The sequence below is a fragment of the Anneissia japonica genome, unplaced genomic scaffold (assembly GCF_011630105.1).
Source record: "Anneissia japonica isolate Jap-2015-1 unplaced genomic scaffold, ASM1163010v1 scaffold466_len1169948_cov191, whole genome shotgun sequence".
Taxonomy (NCBI): Eukaryota; Metazoa; Echinodermata; class Crinoidea; order Comatulida; family Comatulidae; genus Anneissia; species Anneissia japonica.
The window spans coordinates 613,689-621,920 of record NW_022689540.1 but is presented as its reverse complement, the minus strand read 5'-3'; the positions used below and the strand labels follow the sequence as shown (position 1 = coordinate 621,920).

Here is an 8,232-nt window from a genome sequence, read left to right as displayed (position 1 = left end):
CCCCCGCTCGGATCCCCTGTCGAGCAAAACCTGGCGCCACCACTACTAATTTATATGCACAAAAGGATAAACAATCTGTGTTGATGTTAAACCTAGAGTCTGGTAACAAAATGTAGCACATACTCAGTGGACAGCTTCAATTATTCTCAAGGGATTATAACCATAAACCGCATTTTGCAAGTGGTCCGGCCATTATAGAGCAGGGCGGGGGATAAGCACATGCGGCTATAACTACACATATCCACGGAGGATTAAGATTAAGTTAGTGTGGTATAAGTGCATATTCACCTCAGCCCAACCATGTTTGGTGAACAACTTTTTTTTCGCCTCTCTGGATGCGCGCTGATCTAGGCCAGAATGTGATTGTCGAAACCCAGTTTGCGGAATTCCAGATTGCCGAGTCCATTTTGTCGAAACCCAATATGGCAGTTTGCCAACTCAAAAAACCATGAATCCCAGTTTGTCAAAACCCAGTTTGCCAAAACCCATGTTTGCCGAATGTCGATTAAAATTAGTAAAGCATTACCAACAGCATAAAATTAATTAACGATGGACCATGTATTCGTATAATAAATAGAAACTTATTGTAGTTAATGGTTCATTTTGTTTTTTTTAAATCAAACTTGATTAAGAATTCGACAATTCAGCAAAACAATTAGGCCTGATAAAATGCCTTTATTTATAATAAATATATAAAGTTTAAAGATAATAGTGTAAACCTAAAGAAAAGAAAAGAAAATAATCTGAAAAAAAGTGGGTGGGGGGAGGGGTGTCTAGAGCCTCGGCCATGCCTTCAAGTGTGTTTTCTCATAGCATTGTTGTTTTCTAGTGTTTTGTCTTTTAATTTGTATAATACGTCTCCTCACTGACCCACCCGTCATTTTTCAAAAGCACAGTATGCTGTACTTTTGTTATTCAAACTTCTCATTTTGTTTCACTTAATTTACTGGTACTTATTTATTTACTGTATTTATTGCACTGACTAAAAAACTTTTTATAGCCTCAAATTATTAATCGTTTTTTTTTTTTCTTTTTTTAGGTGGCCTGAGCTTAAGTGTCTCCGGACCTATACAGGCCTCCATTCATTTATCAAAATTTTCTTTTTTCCCTTGTGAAATGTAAATAATTGCTTGATAATGATGAATAAACAGTAACAGTAACGGTGACGGTAACAGTCAGCAACTTTGTTTTGATCAACCGAGTTTCGGCAAGCTGGGTTCTTACGATTTCGGTGAACTGGATTTGGCAAAGTGGGCACTGACTCGGTAAACTGGGTTTCGACAAACTGGGCGGATACCCCGGAGGATAGCAGCTGGTTTACAGTAGCCACTACCCATGCGGCCGGTGAGGGTCCGACGGCCCTGCAGTTAACAGGGGAACTACCTGGGAAGCGAGTCGCTCCATTTTTGGACTCAACATTGTATACGTTTCGTTTATCATCTTTTCTACGCAGAACGTCATTATTACATCATCTGTTACGTTTATCGTGAATTTTTTGAAGAATTAAAAGTTGCATAACAACCTATATACTATAGGCCTATACCTATGTATTAGTAGTCGATTCTCATCCTACAATCATCATCATCAACACCACCATCCTCATCATTATCATCATCGCCACCAACATTATCATCCCACCACTACCATCATCATCATCATCAATACCATCATACCTATTTCCATCATCATCGTCCTCATTATTCTCATCAACGTCCTCATCCTCATCATCATAAAGAAATGGCGCTTTAGATTAAAAAAAGAATAATTAAATGTTTTTTATACCTCTCCAGGTGGCGTTTTACATAATAAACAATACTGTATGCGGAGTTGAAAGACTTCGAAGAAGACTTTACATTTAATAAAAACAATGTGAGTAGGCCTACTGTATTGGATATTTTGCATCGTTAATTCAATAGTTAAATGGAAATTCTGTCATCATACATGTTTCTTATTTCAACTAAGTTTGTTAGTTGACTATTTCCATCGACTGAGGCAAGCACTGACATGGCTGCACTCTATTCAACAACATACATTCCAAGTGACTCGCTGAAACCTCCAAACACCTGAAACTGACTAAAGAAAGAAACGCTATTTACAGCTTGGGGCTTGTTAACTTTCGTTCGTTGTTTACAAATGTAAACAAACAAACAGACAATACGAACAATTACAATACGAACAATTGTTCGTATGCTATTTTTCTGGAATCTTGTCAGTATCGGGTGCACGAATCATTAATAATCGAAACCCCGACAAAAATATATTCTATGGGGCCTTTTATTTTAAAAGGACAACGAAAGTGATAGGGGTAGACCCAAATGACACCGTCTATGTCAATAGTGATATTAATATCGTTATGGATGTGTATCTACATGATGTCGATATCAATTATAGCTAGAGTGGCGAAATAGAGGGGACACAGGGAGGGACTTTCAGAAATGGAGGGTCTAGACCACCCCAGCCCTAACCCCAACAAAGGTTGGGGCTGGGGTAAAACAAAGTTATGATTATGACACCTCTGTATACCTCCATGCTCTACACTGCCGGAAATGGCACTCTCAGACTTAAATTTAAATACCATATTTTTTTTCTCCATTTTTCAAAATAATTTTGAATAATTTAGGGGAACGTTTGCACATGACCTACCACCCTTCTCCCGCCACTGGCTACAGCTGTCAAATTGCATTTCTTTTAAAATAGAGAGCAGTTGACATCTTATATATTAGTAATAATAATAATGATATTTAAAAATAATAGAGCGCCGGTATCCGTTTAAAAAACGCTCATGGAGACCCTCCACTAGGAAGTCGAAATATGAAAAAAAATTAAATTAAAAGTACCAGATAGTGACAGTTTAAGAACTCTCTCTCTCTCTCTTTGATTTTTTTTAAATTAAAAGCAACTAGCCTTGCTCATGTAGCCCGAGTTACCATAACCTATAAACTAACATTGACCCCATCCCCCCTTCCCATCGTTCGATTCCACAACAAACTAAATATTAATTTTCATCCAAACAAATTTATTTTGATAGCCAATTCCTAATATTGTGTTCAAAAAGCACATGGGCGATTCTAAGCCCTAAAATCTTTCCCCATGAACCCCACCAATTTTTGAATATATTTATGAATCTATATATTCATTTCTATCGAATGGTACACTTTCACACATTTTATTTACCCTAATAATCGAATGTTAACATAATTTATTCACGCTATCAGGGACATATCCGGGGGGGGGGGGGCATCTGTAACAGGGGGGGGGGAGCCGTGGGAGCCGCGGCTCCCTTCCCCCCTTTGTACACAGTATTAAAATTTTAAAGCTTATTCTTGAGCCAATACAAATTCTTTCTTGGGATCACTCTAAACATGTAAATATGCATCAGTACACGTTATACATAGGCCTAATAGAACACATAGGCCTAAGCGTGATTAAAAAAATCTTAAATCCATAAATCTCATGCCAGGTCTTTTAAGATAGAAATGCGATACTGTGGTTCAATTTCGTTTTTATCCTTTTGCAAGTTTCTTTAAATGTTTGTTTAATACTACTACTAATAGTAATAATAATAATAACAATGATGATGATGACGATAGTAATAATTGATATTAATATTAATAACAATAAAAAGTGAAGAAAATTGTGCTAAATGCGAAAAAAAGTTGATTTGTTGATCATAATATAGTATAGTTAAAGCTTAGTAAGCTATAATTAGGCCTAAGTTGTCCTGGATATTAAGTAGATCCCTGATAAAAGATCATGAGAAATTTGTTGGCGTTTCATTTTGACTATAATGGTAATGTGATGATGATGAATTTTACTATATAAAAGTGTCATTTCCGGCCATCTCGATAGGTACTATTTCCTCAAATTTCCTCACCTCAGCCACAGCCATGTTGGGGCTAAGGTGGTTGTGAAATCACGTTTTTGAAGTAGGCCTAAAGTACATACTCAAAGACAATGTTTTTAAGCTTTGTTTTCTATGGGATACACACATACATTAATAAGATCTCTATGGTTGTCAAAGATCATGAGAATTTTTTTTTTTGGCGCTTCATTTTGACTAATGGTGATGTGATGATGATGAATTTTACTAAAAGTGTCATTTCTTGCCATCTAGAGGTACTATTTCCTCAAATTTTCTCACCTCAGCTCCAATCACCTTTCAAAACAGATCTGTGCCCTTCCCTGGGTATGACATTAAACTCCATCGAGTCGGCTCCTAATGTATGTCTTAGTGACTGCTGTTTGTTTTTAGGATGTGATTTGATTTTTCATGTAAATTTTTCGTGATTATGACTATTCTGGATAAAGAATGTTTTGAGCAACGGTGGATTCAAGCCCCCCCCCCCCTACATTTTTTTAAGGAAAAAAAAGAAAAATATATTCAAATTGAAGTGCGAGAGTATATTCAAATTGAAGTGCGAGAGTGTAATTTCCGGCCATCTAGAGATGCCCTAATCATAAATTTTCTTACCTCAGCCCCACCATGGTGGGTAATTCCTCGGTCTGTGAAAGTCCCTCCCTGGTTCACCTCTCTTTCGAATTCCTGGATCTGCCACTGTTGATTTATTATATAATTATTTTTGCGCTTATTTATAATGCGTCTATTGCAATTTTCACTTTATCCTTTCAAACAGTCCTAAGAACGTTACAGAGTGCGCTACTTCACAGGGGGATTCGCTCCCTTGACCCCGCCGGGGTCATACGTAATTCGCATAACGGCTCCCCCCCCCCCTCCTTTCAAAATCCTGGCTACGTCCCTGCACGCTATTGTAATCTACTAGGCCCGTCCAATACCATTATTTATTAAACCTCATTCATTTAATGGTATGATGATACTAACAATTAATACGGTATATAATAATATGATAATGCTGATATTTTTGATTATTTCTCTGTTTCTAAATCTTTTATCAATATTTTTCTATTCCAGTGAGGTAGACGATAATACCACATGTCAGGAAAGGATAGCCGAACTCGATGGTGAAAGAGCAATTATTATTTATAGATAGACAAATGTTATCACTCATCAAGCTTCTTTCAAAAATTCTGGATAATTATGAAATAATTGTTTAAATATAGTGTGATTTAAAAAAAATATATTTTCCTCTGAAAAGTCTGTATACAAATATTAACAATATTTATTAATTCTTGTAGGCTTTTTATGTATTGATATAAGCTTATATACATTATTTTATTAGTTCTATTAATTTTTATTTTAATAATAGAGAAAATAACCCGTCATATTGTTGTAAAAATAAGTATAGACATATGTAAGACAATAAGATAAAACATTTTGAGGATGAAAAATCTGACTTATTGATTTTTGCCGAATGTACATGTGATATATGTAAAACTTGATTTCAATGCTTGGAAATAAAGATCAAAATGAATTATGAATTGTTTCTCATCTATTCAATGTCTGTGTTTGCTTTAATAAATCCAATAGCTAAAATATACTTATAAACAAAAAGTTAAGAAGAATTGCTTCATCAATATTGGCTACTTTGTCTATTAAACTAGCAATGAAATGTTTTCGAGGACTCCCTCAACAACAGAATACAGAACCGGAAATGACGTAGTTGCTAGGCAACAAGCTCATGCATACTCATGATTATTCATTAACACCTGTTCTAATTAGACTAACAATAAAATCTTTTTGGTCGATTTTGTCAAAACTGAGCTAAAAGTTTTTATTGTTAGTCAAATGAGCACAGGTGTTACTGAATATGCATGCGCTGTAGCCTAGCAACCGACGTCATTTCCTGTTTTGTAGAATTCGGCTGCACTTTGCTCTGAAAATGTTCGTAATTTGTTTTTATCATGTGAAAATTTGAAAAAATTGTGTTTATAAGATATTGTAGTAGCTTATAATAGTGGTATCGTATTTCGAATTGATTCAAATTGGTTATAATATATTTAATTCAATTATATACTGATTAATATCATGAAACATATTATTAATGCAATTACGACAAATGAAGTACACAATGATGTATTTTAAATTTCACATCAGTTAACTTTTATTTATTTCTTATGCTCGGAAATTTTACATTCGAATTATATAAACGTAATATAAATCAAACACAAAGATTGTAGTTTTATATAATACGGTACTGTATATAAAATATTATAGTGTTAAGGCCTTATTTTATTTGAGTGTAAATGTAATATCGTTAGAGGACTGCGGTATTTATACTTTTTATATATTGGACAATAAAGATTGAATTGAATTGAAAACGTTGTACAAGAAACATAATTTGCAAATTTAATTAAATTCCGATGCTCCAGTCGAATAAACCCAATAATCGGCGCATAAATCCGGCTATTGATACTACATTGAGTTCCGACAATTTAATACATCGTCTTCCCGTGACAATGATTGTACATCGATCTCGCACTTCTTGATGAATCTGTAGATTTGACCTGAGACACTGAAATGAAAGAGATTCAAATAGTGAGAATTGCATTCAATTATATTATTTTTATTTTGACATTTTGACATCTGTGTAGTAGGCCAGGCCCGTACGCAGGGCTGTAGGTAAAAGGTTTGAGAGCCGATCTTGAAATGTGTGATAAGTGTGCTTGTCAGTGGCGTAGCTACGGCCAGTGCAGCCAGTGCAAAACGCTGACCTATGCATAAGTCAAAGTCTGAGAGTGCCATTTCCGGCCATGTAGAGGTGCCATAATCATATATTTTCTTTTCTTAGCCCCAACCATGGCTGTATTTCTGCGCAAGTCTCTCTCTGGACACCCCCCTCTATTTTGGATTCCTGAACCCGAAGTCCCTCCCTGGACCTCTATTTTGAATTCTGGACTCGCCCACTGATTACAAGTCGCGAAAGTGCAAGCGCTTTTGTATTGTAAATTGTGAGCAATTTAGCCTTGGCTACAATTCAATTTTTGTCAATTGCTTTCTCCTTTTTGTATCGTTTTGAATAAAATATACCATGAATAATAATATGACGCAAGAACGCCTTCCAGCGCTCGCATTAATATAATGCACATTCACTATGATACATAAATCTAAATCGGTAGAGTGGTGGACGTATTCGATTCAAAACAACAACAAATCGAATAATTGCTTTCCCTACCCTGTTCATATTACAGGGACGTATCCAGGGGGGAGCCATGGGAGCTGCGGCTCCCTCCCACCTCCCCCTTTGTACACAGTGTTAATTTTTTAAAGCTTATTTTTGAGCCAATACAAATTATTTCCTGGGATCACTCAAAATGAATACTTCTAAAATACGTAAAAATGCACCAGTACACGTTATACATAGGCCTAGGCCTACTATAACTATAACACATGCTTAAGCGTGATTAAAAAAAAAATACATAAATCCAAGTCTTTTAAGATACAGAAATGTGATACTGTTGGTTCAGTTTAGTTTTTATCCTTTTGCAAGCTTTTTTTTAAAAGTATTGTTTAATAATACTATACAATTAGTAATAATAATAATAATAATAGTAATAATAATAATAGGCCTAATAATAATAATAATAATAATAATAATAATAATAATAATAATGGTGATGATGATGATAGTGATAATTAATAGTAATATTGATAAAATGTGAAGAAAATTGTGCTAAAGGCGAAAAATAAAGTTGTGATTTGTTGATGATAATATCATAGTTAAAGCTTAGTAAATTATAGTTAGGCCAAGTTGTCCTGGATATTAAGTATATCCCTGATAAAGTACATGAGAAATTTGTTGGCGTTTCATTTTGACTATGTAATGGTGGTATGATGATGATGAATTTTACTATGTAAAAGTGTGATCCGGCCATCTAGAGGTACTATTTCCTCAAATTTTCTCACCTCAGCCCCAACCATGGTGGGGCAGAGGTGGTTGTGAAATCACGGTTTTGAAGTATGTAAAGAACATACTCAAAGACAATGTTTTTAAGCTTTGTTTTCTATGGTATGACCTATGCCTATGTACGCCCAAACCCCACCATCCCACAAAAAAACGGTCCACACTTTATGGCGAACATTTACTGAATATACTTCAGTAAACCTGTTGCTTAACAGCCTACTTTACGCTTCTTGTTATTTTGTATATACTTTATGTGTGGTTTTGCCTTGTTTTTAATTCTGTTGTTTGTTCTTTCTGTTTTGATTATACCTTTACGTTAAGGTGAATATCAATAAAGAATATCTGAATATAAAATTTATATATATATAGGCCTATATATATATATATATATATATATATATATATATATATA

At 34.8% G+C, this 8,232-nt stretch overlaps 1 long non-coding RNA gene across 1 annotated transcript; it reads left to right on the top strand.

Moving 5' to 3' along the window:
• The first annotated feature begins 1,710 nt into the window (after positions 1-1,710).
• LOC117124860 lies at positions 1,711-5,038 on the top strand. Its single transcript, XR_004448031.1, has 2 exons — positions 1,711-1,869; positions 4,931-5,038. It is a non-coding gene; the product is annotated as an uncharacterized LOC117124860 (long non-coding RNA).
• Positions 5,039-8,232: the final 3,194 nt, after the last annotated feature.